The sequence below is a fragment of the Gallus gallus genome, chromosome 1 (assembly GCF_016699485.2).
Source record: "Gallus gallus isolate bGalGal1 chromosome 1, bGalGal1.mat.broiler.GRCg7b, whole genome shotgun sequence".
NCBI classification, from domain to species: domain Eukaryota; kingdom Metazoa; phylum Chordata; class Aves; order Galliformes; family Phasianidae; genus Gallus; species Gallus gallus.
This window is the reverse complement of record NC_052532.1, coordinates 158190105-158202704: the sequence shown is the minus strand read 5'-3', so window position 1 is coordinate 158202704 and position 12600 is coordinate 158190105. Positions and strand designations below refer to the sequence as shown.

The 12600-nt window shown below is 41.1% G+C and overlaps 1 long non-coding RNA gene across 1 annotated transcript; it reads left to right on the top strand.

The window, feature by feature from the left end:
• The first annotated feature begins 9520 nt into the window (after positions 1-9520).
• Positions 9521-11679, top strand: LOC121108994. The gene is made up of 3 exons (XR_005843681.2): positions 9521-9605; positions 10222-10386; positions 10946-11679. It is a non-coding gene; the product is annotated as an uncharacterized LOC121108994 (long non-coding RNA).
• Positions 11680-12600: the final 921 nt, after the last annotated feature.

Genomic DNA, 12600 nt, shown 5'->3' with positions numbered 1-12600 from the left:
AAATTCCTTCCTGCTCTGGCAATCAGGGGACCAGGATCTAGGAGTACATCAAGAACCAAATTGTACAAACACAGCCTGAATTGACTTTATTTTGTCTTTGACATAAAATTTTGCTGTAACCAGATATAAGCACATTTAAGGAAAATGGAAAATATTATACCAATTTTTTTTAGTGGGATATGACTAAGAAATAAAGAAGAGTGGATGAATACAAAGATCACGTCAAGAAATTGAATAGTTTCTCATAACAAAATCTAGGAAAATAAGTTTGTTCTTTATTTGTTTGTTGAACATTTCTGATGCCATGGCAAAAAGGTAACTAAACCTCTTACTACTGAAATTGTTTTGAGAATTTTCTAATTGATACTGCCATCTGTTACAAAGCCAAAATATTAGCCAAAATAAATAAGCAGTATGACAAATATATTTAGCTTTATCTACTTTGATCCCATAATTCAAAGGAAGATCTTGATGACTGTGAAACTGAACAATTTTATACCAGCATCATATACAGCATTTTCTTTCTAATCAAATAATTTTGAAATCTGTATTTCAAATAAGATGTTAACTATATAATGTTTATAACTGTTCCTGAATCATTATATCAGAGCATTTTTCTTTATAAAGAGGTGATGTTATAGAGTTCATATTACGAGATCCAGTAATATTCTCAGTAGTCTCAGTAGTCATTATTCTTTCTGCCAAATGCACTCCAGGGAATGCTGATTGCCTTAACAGTTCAGAGAAAAATGTTATAATCAGTGACACTCCACAAAGTTCTCAGATTCCTATCCACTTGGCCCAAATGCATTAACCCAGAACATGACCTACAGCATGCTGTTTACTTACTTTTCTTTGTTCTTTCTCCTTGACACTCATGAATGGGAGATGGTTTAAACAGGTCACATTGAGCTAGAAGTATCTCTTGAATGAGATATGAAGGGAAGCCAGATGATTCTTTAACAGACTTCTAAAGTTATATGATATAAATTTCAAACACACTATCCGTAAAGGGCAATTAATTTTTTTAGATCTATTTCATTACTCCTTCCAGAATACTAAGTTACCCAAAAATCCTTTCTCTGAATGCTGGCATGATAAAGTAAAATTCACTTTGAGACGTAGCAACTGAGGAAAATTTGACTTTGTGTTTTACATGTGGACATGTGATCCCAAGTTTCTGATAACTTCCCAACTTCTGATTTTTACTAGCTTGATAAGACAGCAAAATAAGTTAATAAATAAATAAATAAGGTATGTATTATAGTGACTTGTTTTTCATTTATTTTCCTGTCATATTTAGCACATTGCTTGGAAGGAAGAAAAAAAATCTACAAATGTTGTGATTTTACATTATCATAGCTGAAGAAGAGTACAAATGTCAATTTTTTCTTTCATGTGTATAAGGTAGCATTAGGCCAGACATCAGTCCTATAAACTTTCACAGAAGGCATATAGCTTTTGTTCAGAAATTATGCATTATGAGAATTCAATACTTTATATATGACAACCTAAAACATAAACATAGCTTTGAGATATTGAATCTGGATTATTTGAATAATCACATCCCTTTAGTTTCACAATGTATATATATATTTTTTTTCCTAATTAGTGTTTGGTTCTCACATATATATTTTTGGACTACTTCATAATCATAACCTCATGTATGGTTTATATGAATAATTTAAAAGCCACGCTGATTTTCCAGCATTCACTATTGACCTCTGCTTGGCAATTGCAAGAATGCTGATATACCTATAATAACCTAGAAAGCTACAGTTTCTGAGGCACCTAATGTTTCTATAAATGCAACAGTGAATGTGTTGTAAGGTATTTTGTCTTTCACTGTGTATATTAGCCTTTAAATTTCCAAATTCTTTCTTGAATCAGTTTTGCACTAAGATAAACTAAATGAATTACTTACAAGTTATGATATATGCTACTAGAATTCAAGCAAAAGAATGAGATGAAAATTAAAATAATAATAATAATCAGATGTGGGCAACTTTAAGTTGCTTTGTTTAAACAATTATATGAGAACAGATAATAATTTTATTCCACATTCTGAGATCTATTTAAAACTCACTTACCGAATATTTAGATTCTTTTATGTTTTAATGAGTTACTGTGTAATCCTGACATAATTTTTGAGGGGAGATGCAGAAAATTAAAACAAATTTATATATTCTTTAAACAAAAAAACAGGAGGGATGTTGGTATTAAAATTAGCTCTTGTAACAGAATTTGAAGTTAAACAGATGAATTAGAAAATGGTAGTGATTTTCTAGATTAAAATCTGGTTACTTACTCTTACCTTCCTTCAGAGACTTGCATCAGGAAATAGAGTCATTTAGGTTGGGAAAAACCTCTTAGATTATCAAGTTCAATCATTAACCTAGCACCACCAAATCTACCACTAAACCACGTCCCTAATCTTCATAACTGTTAAATACCTTCAGGGATAGTGATTCAACTACATCTCTGGTCAGCTTGCTCCAATGTTTCACAACTCTTCTTCCTAATTTTCAACTTAAACTGCCTTGGTGCAACTTAAGGCCATTTTGTCTTGTCCTATCACTTTTTGCTTGAGAGAAGAGAAAAAACAACTCTTCTTTTCTCTATTCTCTATTCTCTATTCTTCTTCTGTTTTCATTCTCTATCCTTTTTTTCTATTTTCATTCTCTATTCTTGGAGATGTCAGAAGGGTGACTAGCAAAACTGCCATCTTGAACTTCCAGAGGGTGGACTTTGACCTATTCAAGACGCTTGTAGCACGGGTCCCTTGGGAGTCACTCCTTAAGGGTAAAGGGGTCCAGGAAGCCTGAACGCTCCTCAAGATGGAAATCTTAAAGGCGCAAAAACAGGCTGTCCCTGAATATCGTAAGGTGAGCCATAGGGGGAGAAGACCAGTGTGGATGAGATGGGAACTACTGTTGAGACTCAGGAAGGAAAAGAGAGTCTATGTCCTCTGGAAGAAGGAACAGGCTACTAGGGGAGATTACAAGGAAGTTGCGAAGGTATGCAGGGAGAAAGTCCAAAGAGCAAAAGCCCAGCTTGAACTCAGATTGGCCACTGCAGTAAAGGAGAATAAGAAATCCCTTTACAAATATATCAATGGCAAGAGAAGAATCAAGGAAAATTTCTATCCTTTAATTGATGCAGCAGGGAATGTGACCATGGAGGACAAGGAGAAAGCTGAGGTCCTCAACGCCTTCTTTACATCTGCCTTTAATAGTCAGACCAGTTATCCTCAGGGCACTTTGCGCCCTGATTGGGAAGTCTGGGCTGATATGCGGAATATCCTCCCAGGGATTCAGTTAGAGACAGTTAGGGAGCTCCTCCTCCATCTGAACTGTCACAAGTCCATGGGACCAGACAGGCTTCATCCTAAGGTGCTGAGGGAATTGGTGGGGGTGATTGCTGAGCCGCTCTCGGCTATCTACCAGCGCTCCTGGATGTCTGGAGAAGTTCCAGAGGATTGGAGGCTTGCCAGTGTGACTCCCATCTTCAAGAAGAGCCGTAAGGAGGATCCGGGGAACCACAGGCCCGTCAGCCTGACCTCGGTGCCAGGGAAGGTCATGGAACAAATCTCCTAGGAGAGATCACACGGCTCATGTGTGGTGTCCAGGGGATCAGGCCCAGCCAGCACAGGTTCATGAAAGGCAGGTTGTGCTTGACCAACCTCATCTCCTTCTATGACTGTGTGACCAGACCGGTAGATGAAGGAAAGGCTGTTGATATAGTCTACCTAGACTTCACTGAAGCCTTTGAAATGGTCTCTCACAGTATTTTTCTGGGGAAACTGGCTGCCCATGGCCTGGACAGTTTCACCCCCCATTGGCTGTGCCCAAGGGGTGGATGGTCAAAGGAGTTAAGTCAGGCTGGCGACCTGTTTCAAGTGGTGTCCCCCAGGGGTCGGTGCTGGGGCCCATCCTGTTTAATATCTTTATTGATGACCTAGACGAAGGGATTGAGTGAACCCTGAGTATGTTTGCAGATGACACCAAGCTGGCTGGAAGTACTGTTGATCTGCCTGAGGGTAGCGAGGCCCTGCAGAGGGATCTAGATAAGCTGGATCACTGGGCTGAGGTGAATGGGATGAGGTTCAACAAGGCCAAGTGCCGGGTCCTGCACTTTGGCCACAATAACCACATGCAATGCTATACGCTTGGAGATGAGTGGTTGGATGACTGTGAAGAGGAAAGGGACCTGGGGGTGCTGGTTGATGGTCAGCTGAACATGAGCCGACAGTGTGCCCAGGTGGCCAAGAGGGGGGTTTAGGTTAGACATTAGGAGAAACTTTTTCTCTCAGAGAGTAGTCAGGCACTGGAATGGCCTGCCCAGGGAGGTGGTGGAGTCGCTGTCCCTGGCAAGTGTTCAAGAGGCATCTGGATGAGGAGCTACGAGATATGGTTTAGTCACTTGTGGTACCAATAGGAACGGGAAGGCGGTTGGACTAGATCTTGCAGGTCGTTTCCAACCTTGTGATTCTATGGTTTTATGCTATCACATCTGTCTGAATGCAGGTTGGGTAGATTACATTACAAACTTAGAAATATGAGTATTGCTTGAAAGCTGGGGACAGCTTATCTGTATAAAGGACATCAAACTGTATTATAAAGACAGCAAAACGCTTGTCCTGTAATAAAAATAAGAGCAAACACTTGAAAACATAATGAGGATATTTTGTCTATTATAACAGTGGAAAGCAGGAGAACACTGTAAGAATTGGTCTAAATCTTTCACCATAGAATAATAAACCAGTTAAAAATCATGTTATTATTGGTTTTTGGAGATTTTTTTTTCTTCTTCTTCTTCTTTTCCCTTCTTTCTTTTAATGTTTCTTTTGTTTGAATCACAGTTTAACTTCTGGTTAAATCAGATTTCTATATTCTGGATAGAAATAATAATAATAATAATAAAAACCTAAGTAAAACAAAATACATATGAAATAAATTTTTTACAGTTAAAGAGGTTTTGCACTTGCCATGTGCATATGGTTATGAAGTCTATTTTTCAATTATTTTTCAATGGATTGTTTCAGTCGTCCAGGAAAAGTTTACTATCAAGCTCTGTTAAGTAATTCAGTACCTATAATATAAGAATACCTTTCTGAGATAAAAAATAACCTTTTTTTTTTTTTTTTTTTTTTTAATTAGGTTATATCAAAGTATTGGTACCTCAGTATGAACTCTCACTGTCTCTTCAACATCTTCATCAGTGACATCAATGATGGTCTCAAGTGCACTCTCAGCAAGTTTGCTGATGACACCAAGTTAAGTGGTACGATTGACATGTTAGAAGGAAGGGATGCCATCCAGGGGGACTTCAGCAAACTTGAGAGGTGGGTCTGTGTGAATCTAATGAGGTTCAACATAGCAAAGTGTAAGGTTTTACACTTGGGTCAGAGTAATCCCAGATTCGTATACTGGGAGAACTCCTTGAGAGCAGCCCTGCAAGGAAGGACCTGGTAGTCCTGGTGGATGAAAAACTTCATGAGCCAGCAGTGTGCTCTTGCAGCTGTGAAGGCCAAGAGTATCCTGAGCTCCATCAGAAGAGGGATGGCCAGCAGGGACAGGGAGGCCCTCGTGAGGCCCCATCTGGAGTACTGTGTCCAGGTCTGGGACCCTCAATGCAGGAAGGATGTGGAGCTGTTGGAGAGGGCCCAGAAAAGGGCCACAAAGATGATCAGAGGTCTGGAGCACCTCTCCTATGAAAACAGAAATACTCAGGTGGAAAAAGACCATAAAGATCATCAAGTGCAACCGCAACCTAACCATAATACTGTAACTCTACAGGGTATATATGTGCCTCAACTTTAGCAAAAAAAAAAAAAAAAAAAAAAAAAAACTTTTTTCCACTTTGGCCTTTTCTAGACTCAGAAAATCAGAACTTTATCTGGTTTGATGTGATTGTTTTCATTAAAAAATTGTTAGCTTATAGCAACTCAGAACACAATGAAAAAAAGATAATAAACTTAGCACTTGTCTTATTAAAAGAATACAGTATAAAAAGTCTTTGTCCTCAGCATGTAAAACAAACTAATCAAATCTCTGTATTCAGAAACCTATTCTATAATTTAAAAATAATATCACTCAACCTCCTTAGAATCATAGAATCACCAAGGTTGGAAAAGACCTACAGGATCATCCAGTCCAACCATCCATCCATCACCAATAGTTCTCACTAAACTATGTCCTCAACACAATGCCCAAATATTCTTTGAATACCTCTAGGGTCAGTGACTCCAGAGAGAGCAATAAGGTCTCCCCTGAGCCTCCTCGTCTCCAGACTGAACAATCCCAGCTGCTTCAGCCGCTCCTCATAAGGCATGTGCTCCAGACCCCTCACCAGCTTGGTTGCCCTCCTCTGGACACACTCCAGGGCCTCAGTGTCTTTCTTGCAGTGAGGAGCCCAAAACTGGACACAGTACTGGAGGTGCAGTCTCACCAGGGCTGAGTATACCGGGACAATTACTTCCCAGTTCCTGCTGGCAACACTGTTTCTGGTGCAAGCCAGGATGCCATAGGCCTTCTTGGCCACCTGGGCACACTGTTGGCTCATGTTCAGTCTAGCCTCAATCAAAACCCCCAGGTCCATTTCCTCTACACAGTCTTCCAGCCACTCTGCCCCAAGCCTGTAGTGTTCCCTGGGGTTGTTGTGGCCAAAGTGCAGGACCCGGCATTTGGTCTTGTTGAACCTCATCCCATTGGTTCCAGCCCAGCTATCCAGCCTGTCCAGATCCCTCCGTAGGGCCTCGCTACCCTCAGGCAGATCAACACGCTTCCAGCTAGCTTGGTGTCATCTGCAAACTTACTGAGGGTGCACTCAATGCCCTCATCCAGGTCATCAATAAAGATACTGAAGAGGACAGGCCCCAGCACCGACCCCTGGGGAACACCACTCATGACCAGTCACCAGCTGGATTTAACTCCATCCACCACCACTCTCTGGGCCAGTTCCTTACTCAGCCAAGAGTGTACCTGCCCATGCCATGGGCGGCCCGCTTCTGCAGGAGAATACTGGAGGAGACAGTGTCAAAGGCTTTGCTGAAGTCTAGGTAGACTACATCAACAGCCTTTCCCTCATCTACCAGATGGGTCACTAGATCAGAGAAGGAGATCAGGTTGGTCAAGCAGGACCTGCCCTTCGTGAACCCATGCTGGCTAGGCCTGATCCCCCTCAAGACAATCTGCTCTATAACCTTTCCTAGAACCAAGGTCAGGCTAACAGGCCTGTACTTCCTCGGATCCTCCCTGCAGCCCTTCTTGTAGATGGGAGTCACACTGGCAAGCTCCAGTCTTCTGGGACCTCACCCGTCAACAAGAAGCATTGATAGATGATGGAAACCGGCTCAGCTATCACGTCCGCCAGTTCCCTCAGCACTCTCAGGTGCATCTCATCCAGCCCCATGGACTTGTGGCAGTCCAGTTGGAGTACTAAGTCTCTGACTGTTTCCTGCTGAATCGTGGGGGGTTTTGTCTGCTCCCCAGCCAAGACTACCAGGTCAGAGAGTGGAGTACCCTGAGGATAACTGGTCTGACTTGTAAAGACAGATGTAAAGAAGACATTCAGAACCTCTGCCTTTTCGTTATCCTCAGTGGTCACATTCCCAGCCTCATCCACTAAAGAATGGAGATTCTCCTCGGTCCCCCTCCTACAGTTGATATATTTGTAAAAGAGTTTCTTATTCCTTTTTACCCCAGTGGCCAGGTTGAGTTCAAGCTGGGCTTTTGCCTTTCTGATTTTCTCTCTGCACATCTTAACAACGTCTTTGTATTCTTTCTGAGTTGCCCATTCCTTCTTCCACAGGAGGACTCTCTTTTTCTCCTGGAGCCTCAAGAATAGGGACAGGAGCAGGCTGTCCCTATTCATCCATGCCAGTCTTCTTCCTTGCTGGCTCATTTTGCAGCTCAGGGGGACAGCCTGCTCCTGCGCCTTTAAGACTTCCTTCTTGAAGAGCAACCAGCCGTCTCAGACCCCTTTACTCTCTAAGACTGAATTCCAGGGGACTCCCCCTGCTAGTCTTCTGAACAATTCAAAGTCTGCCCTCCGGAAGACCAAGGTAGCAGTTTTGCTGTTCCCCTTCCTGCCTCCACCAAGAATCGAGAACTCTACCATGTCGTGGTCACTCTGCCCAAGACAGCCCCCAACCTCTACATCTCCCACCAGACCTTCTCTGTTTGTGAACAGCAGGTCTAACGGGGCAGCTCCTCTCGTAGGTTCTCTTACCAGCTGCATCAAGAAGTTGTCCTCCATACATTCCAGAAACCTCCTAGACTGCTTCTTCTGTGCTAAATTGTATTCCCAGCATATGTCGGGGAAGTTGATGTCCCCCATGAGGACAAGGTCTGGCAATCTCCTCATCTGTCTCTTCACCCTGGTTTGGTGGTCTATAACAGATGCCCACCAGGATGTCTGCCTTGTCAGCCCTTCCCCTGGTCTTTACCCATAGGGATTCAACTTTATCATTCCCAGCCACAAGCTCTGTAACATTGAGAGCCACGCCGCCACCCCTCCTTCCTAGCCTATCCTTCCTGAAGAGTTTGTAGCCATCCATTGCAGCACTCCATTCATAGGAGTCATCCCACCATGTTTCTATAAATGGCAACTAGGTCATAGCTTGCTTGCCTTACAATCTGTTGCCTTCCAACTCTTCTTGTTTTTTGTGCATGCTGCGTGTATTGGTGTTGATGCACTTCAGCTGAGCCCCTCACCTCTAATCCCATTACCACTCCCCCAGGTTCATCTCCAGCAGGCCTGGTTTTATCCCCTTCCCCCTTCATATCTAGTTTAAAGCCCTCTTGACAAGTCCTGCCAGCTCCTGGGCAAGGATCCATTTCCCCTTTTGAGACAGGTGATAACCATCAGCAGACCTCACGCCAGGTGCTGAGTAGACCGCCCCATGATCAAAGAACCCAAAATTCTTTGCACCAGCCTCTCAGCCACATGCTTATATGGGTATCGTTGGTCATCACAGTGTCCTTCCCTGTCACTGTAGAAATACAGGCAAATACTACTCATATGCCTGCTCCATCAATTAACCTCCCCAGTCCCCTAAAATCATTTTTTATAGTCTTCAGGCTTCTATCAGTGACCACATCACTGCCAGCCTTTTCTCACCTGGCACATTATGCTAGCTTCAGCCCTCCCAAGGTGTGATTTTAGTCTCACAGCAAAGGGTTAAGGTCAAGCTCAAGAGATTAAAAGTGAGCAGTGCCAGCTCCACCCCTGCTGGCTCAGCAGCCCACCCATAAGCTACCAGATGTCCTGTACTGGCCCAGTGCTTTTCCTGGCTTCAAAAAAGATCTAAGAAGAGCTTTTTGGTCAGCTTTTTTGCTTTAGGTTCCTTATCCAGTGCAGTCTTACCTTCCCTGAAGCTGGTCTCTGCAGCAATGAAATGTTTATCATGCTTCCTGTATGTGTTGTATCAATTTTTTCAGCGAAACACCAGTAAATAAATGACTCAACTGAAGTTAATATCAGACCATTTCTGGAGGTGTTTTTTTCACCTTAGCTCAGGTTCAGAAGATCCTTTGAAGCATGAAGATTAATAGACCTTTTGAATATGTTATTTTGTAAGAAGCATTAGGTGAAAATGTAAGGTGAGCATATATTTTGTTCAGAAACCTTAAGGAAAGATGGAATTTGGATATGAGCTAGTTAACAATTAGAGATAGTTTGCTTTGTGATGGACATGGCATTATAAATCGTCTGTGTTAAAGGAAGAAAAAAGATAGTGTCACTCTCATTTTACTCTATTGTTTGTTTTGTTACTTAAAATATTACGAAGAAGCAGGCTCTGAAAAGTCTTTCAGGGATAATGTATTGGAGATTTTGTACATGGAAGTGAACACTGCTTCTGCTAACTGATGTATGAAATATAATGGATATTTTTTCAATGTAGGGTTTTTTATTACTATCATTATTTTTAGAGAAATATTTAACTAATTATTTGCTAGGGTTTTTTTGTTGTTGTTTGTTTGTTTGTTTTTTGGAGTATAACTTCTATTTCAAAAAGGAAGATTTTGGGTTGTAAATGATTCCTGTTCACAGTGACGTGAAAATGAGACTGCTACCACCTGTTAACTGAAGCGTGTCAAGCTTTGTGACCACGTTAAATCTTTTTTTTTTTTTTTTTTTTTTCCTCTACAGAGATAAAGATAAGTACAGTACCTCAGCTAACACATTTTAAAATCTGACTCATTTTTTCCTCTCTAGCTATGTTTTCAATCAAGGAAGAAAAAAACCCACAGTACCAATTCTGTTTTTACTCAGAAAAGAGGATAGAAATGGATTCAATTATCTAGTTTACAAAACTGACTAAATTGAGGCACAGGCTCTGTTAGACTGACCATATCATCCAGTTCTTGGAATTCATCAAGTGTATGTATAACCATAATTCTTTTCTACAATATTTTAATAGCCACTTTTTTTTTTTTGTATGTATTTAAAACTATATATGCTAAAATCATAATATAAGTCTTAATATGAAATAAAGTAATTTATTCTGGTGCTTACCATTATAGAGTATAGTTGGAAATAAATTTGTATTATATTTAGTTATTTTAATATGCAGTATAGCCCATGTATATTCATCAGCTACTCAGAAGCTCAAAGAACTCAAAGACTCTCTGTATTGTCACCAAATGTATAATGCAATACTGCTCTGGAAGCCACAGTGATTCAGAAGATATGTCTCTTTAGCTTAATGGATTCTTTTTTTACATTTTTTTCTGCATTTCTCTTGCCAGTTCCATATGCTTTTTGGTTTACTTCTAAATTCTGGGATACAAATCAAAAGTCATCTTCTTTACAGGCAATAAAATTTTAGATTACTTGAAAGTAAGTAAACATTAATTATATATATATATATATATATATATATATATATATATATATCAAAAGAAAAAGAAAACGAGAAAAATAAATGTTTGCTTTACAGGTATTCTTGCATCTGTCCAATACATTTTGACAGAGTACTGGAACAGCTGCCCAGGGGGGTTGTGGATTCTCCTCTGGAGATAGTGAAGACCTGCTTGGACACCTACCTGTGCAGCCTGCTGTAGGGGGCTTGCTTTGCAGGGGGGCTGGACTTGATGATCTCTGCAGGTCCATTCCAGCCCCTACAATTCTGTGATTTGGTACTAAGATAACCCCAGTGAACTGCTTACAAATTATCATGTAGAATACAGCAATTTTGGCAAAAAAATGAGATGAAATTAACAAAATCAAATATGGCAATTTTAAGTTGTTCTCTTACCCAGTGCTGGAGATGTTTTTATGAGACCAGATAATAATATTATTCCACACTATGAAATCTATTTAAAATTCATACAGTGGATATCTATGTCTTGTGATTCTTATATGTTTTGATGAATTACTGATTATTCTTTACATATCATTTAGAGGCTAGTCTGCTCATTATTTTATTTCTTTTTCTGAGCTTGAAAGTGTTACATTTTAATAATATTTGCAGTGTAAATGACTACAATAAGGAGAAAATGACAAGACTGGATGAACTTTGTCATTGGAGTTAGTGGTTTCAGGTCTCAGACCGTTAGAAATCTGGGAGAATAAAAATGGCGCACTTTGATATAATTCATCCACTTAAAAGTTTAATGTCAAAATACATATGAAATAAATAAATTTCAGAAATAAAGGTTTAGTAAAATAAAATTTTATATTTCTCCTTAAAATGAACATTTAAATTCATAGAATTGTAGAATTACTCAGATTGGAAAAGACCTCAAAGATCATCGAGTCCAACCGCAGCCTAACCATAGTACCCTAACTCTAACAACCTTCTGCTAAATCATATCTCCAAGCACCACATCCAAATGGCTCTTAAACACATCCAGGGATGGTGACTCAACCACCTCCCTGGGGAGCCTATTTCAGTGTTTAACCACACTTTCTGTAAAGAAGTGTTTTCTAACGTCCAACCTAAACTTACCTTGGCACAATTTGAGGCCATTTCCCCTTGTCTTGTCACCTGTCACCAGTGAGAAGAGACCTATACCGCTCTCACTGTAAGCACCTTTCAGGTACTGGAAGAGAGCAATAAGGTCTCCCCTCAGCCTCCTCTTCCCCAGACTCAACAGCCCCAGCTCCTTCAGCCTCTCCTCATACAGCTGATTTTCCAAGCCCTTCGCTAGCCTCGTTGCCCTTCTCTGGACCTGCTCCAGTACCTCCATGTCCTTCTTGTACTGAGGTGCCCAAAACTGAGCACACATGAGGTGAGGCATCACCAGCGCCGAGTACAGGGGTAGGATTGCTTCCCTAGTCCTGCTCACCACACCGTTCCTGATACAAGCCAGGATGCCATTGGCCTTCTTGGCTACCTGGGCACACTGCTGGCTCATATTCAGATGACTGTCCATCAGTGCACCAAGGTCCCTTTCCATCTGGCAGCTTTCCAGCCACTCCTCCCCAAGCCTGTAGGGTTGCCTGGGGTTGTTGTGACCAAAGTGCAGGACCTGACACTTGGCCCTACTGAAACTCATACAGTTTGCCTTGGCCCATTGATCCAGTCAATCCACGTCCCTCTGTAGTGTCTTTCTCCCCTCAGACAGATCAGCACTCCCTCCCAACTTGGTG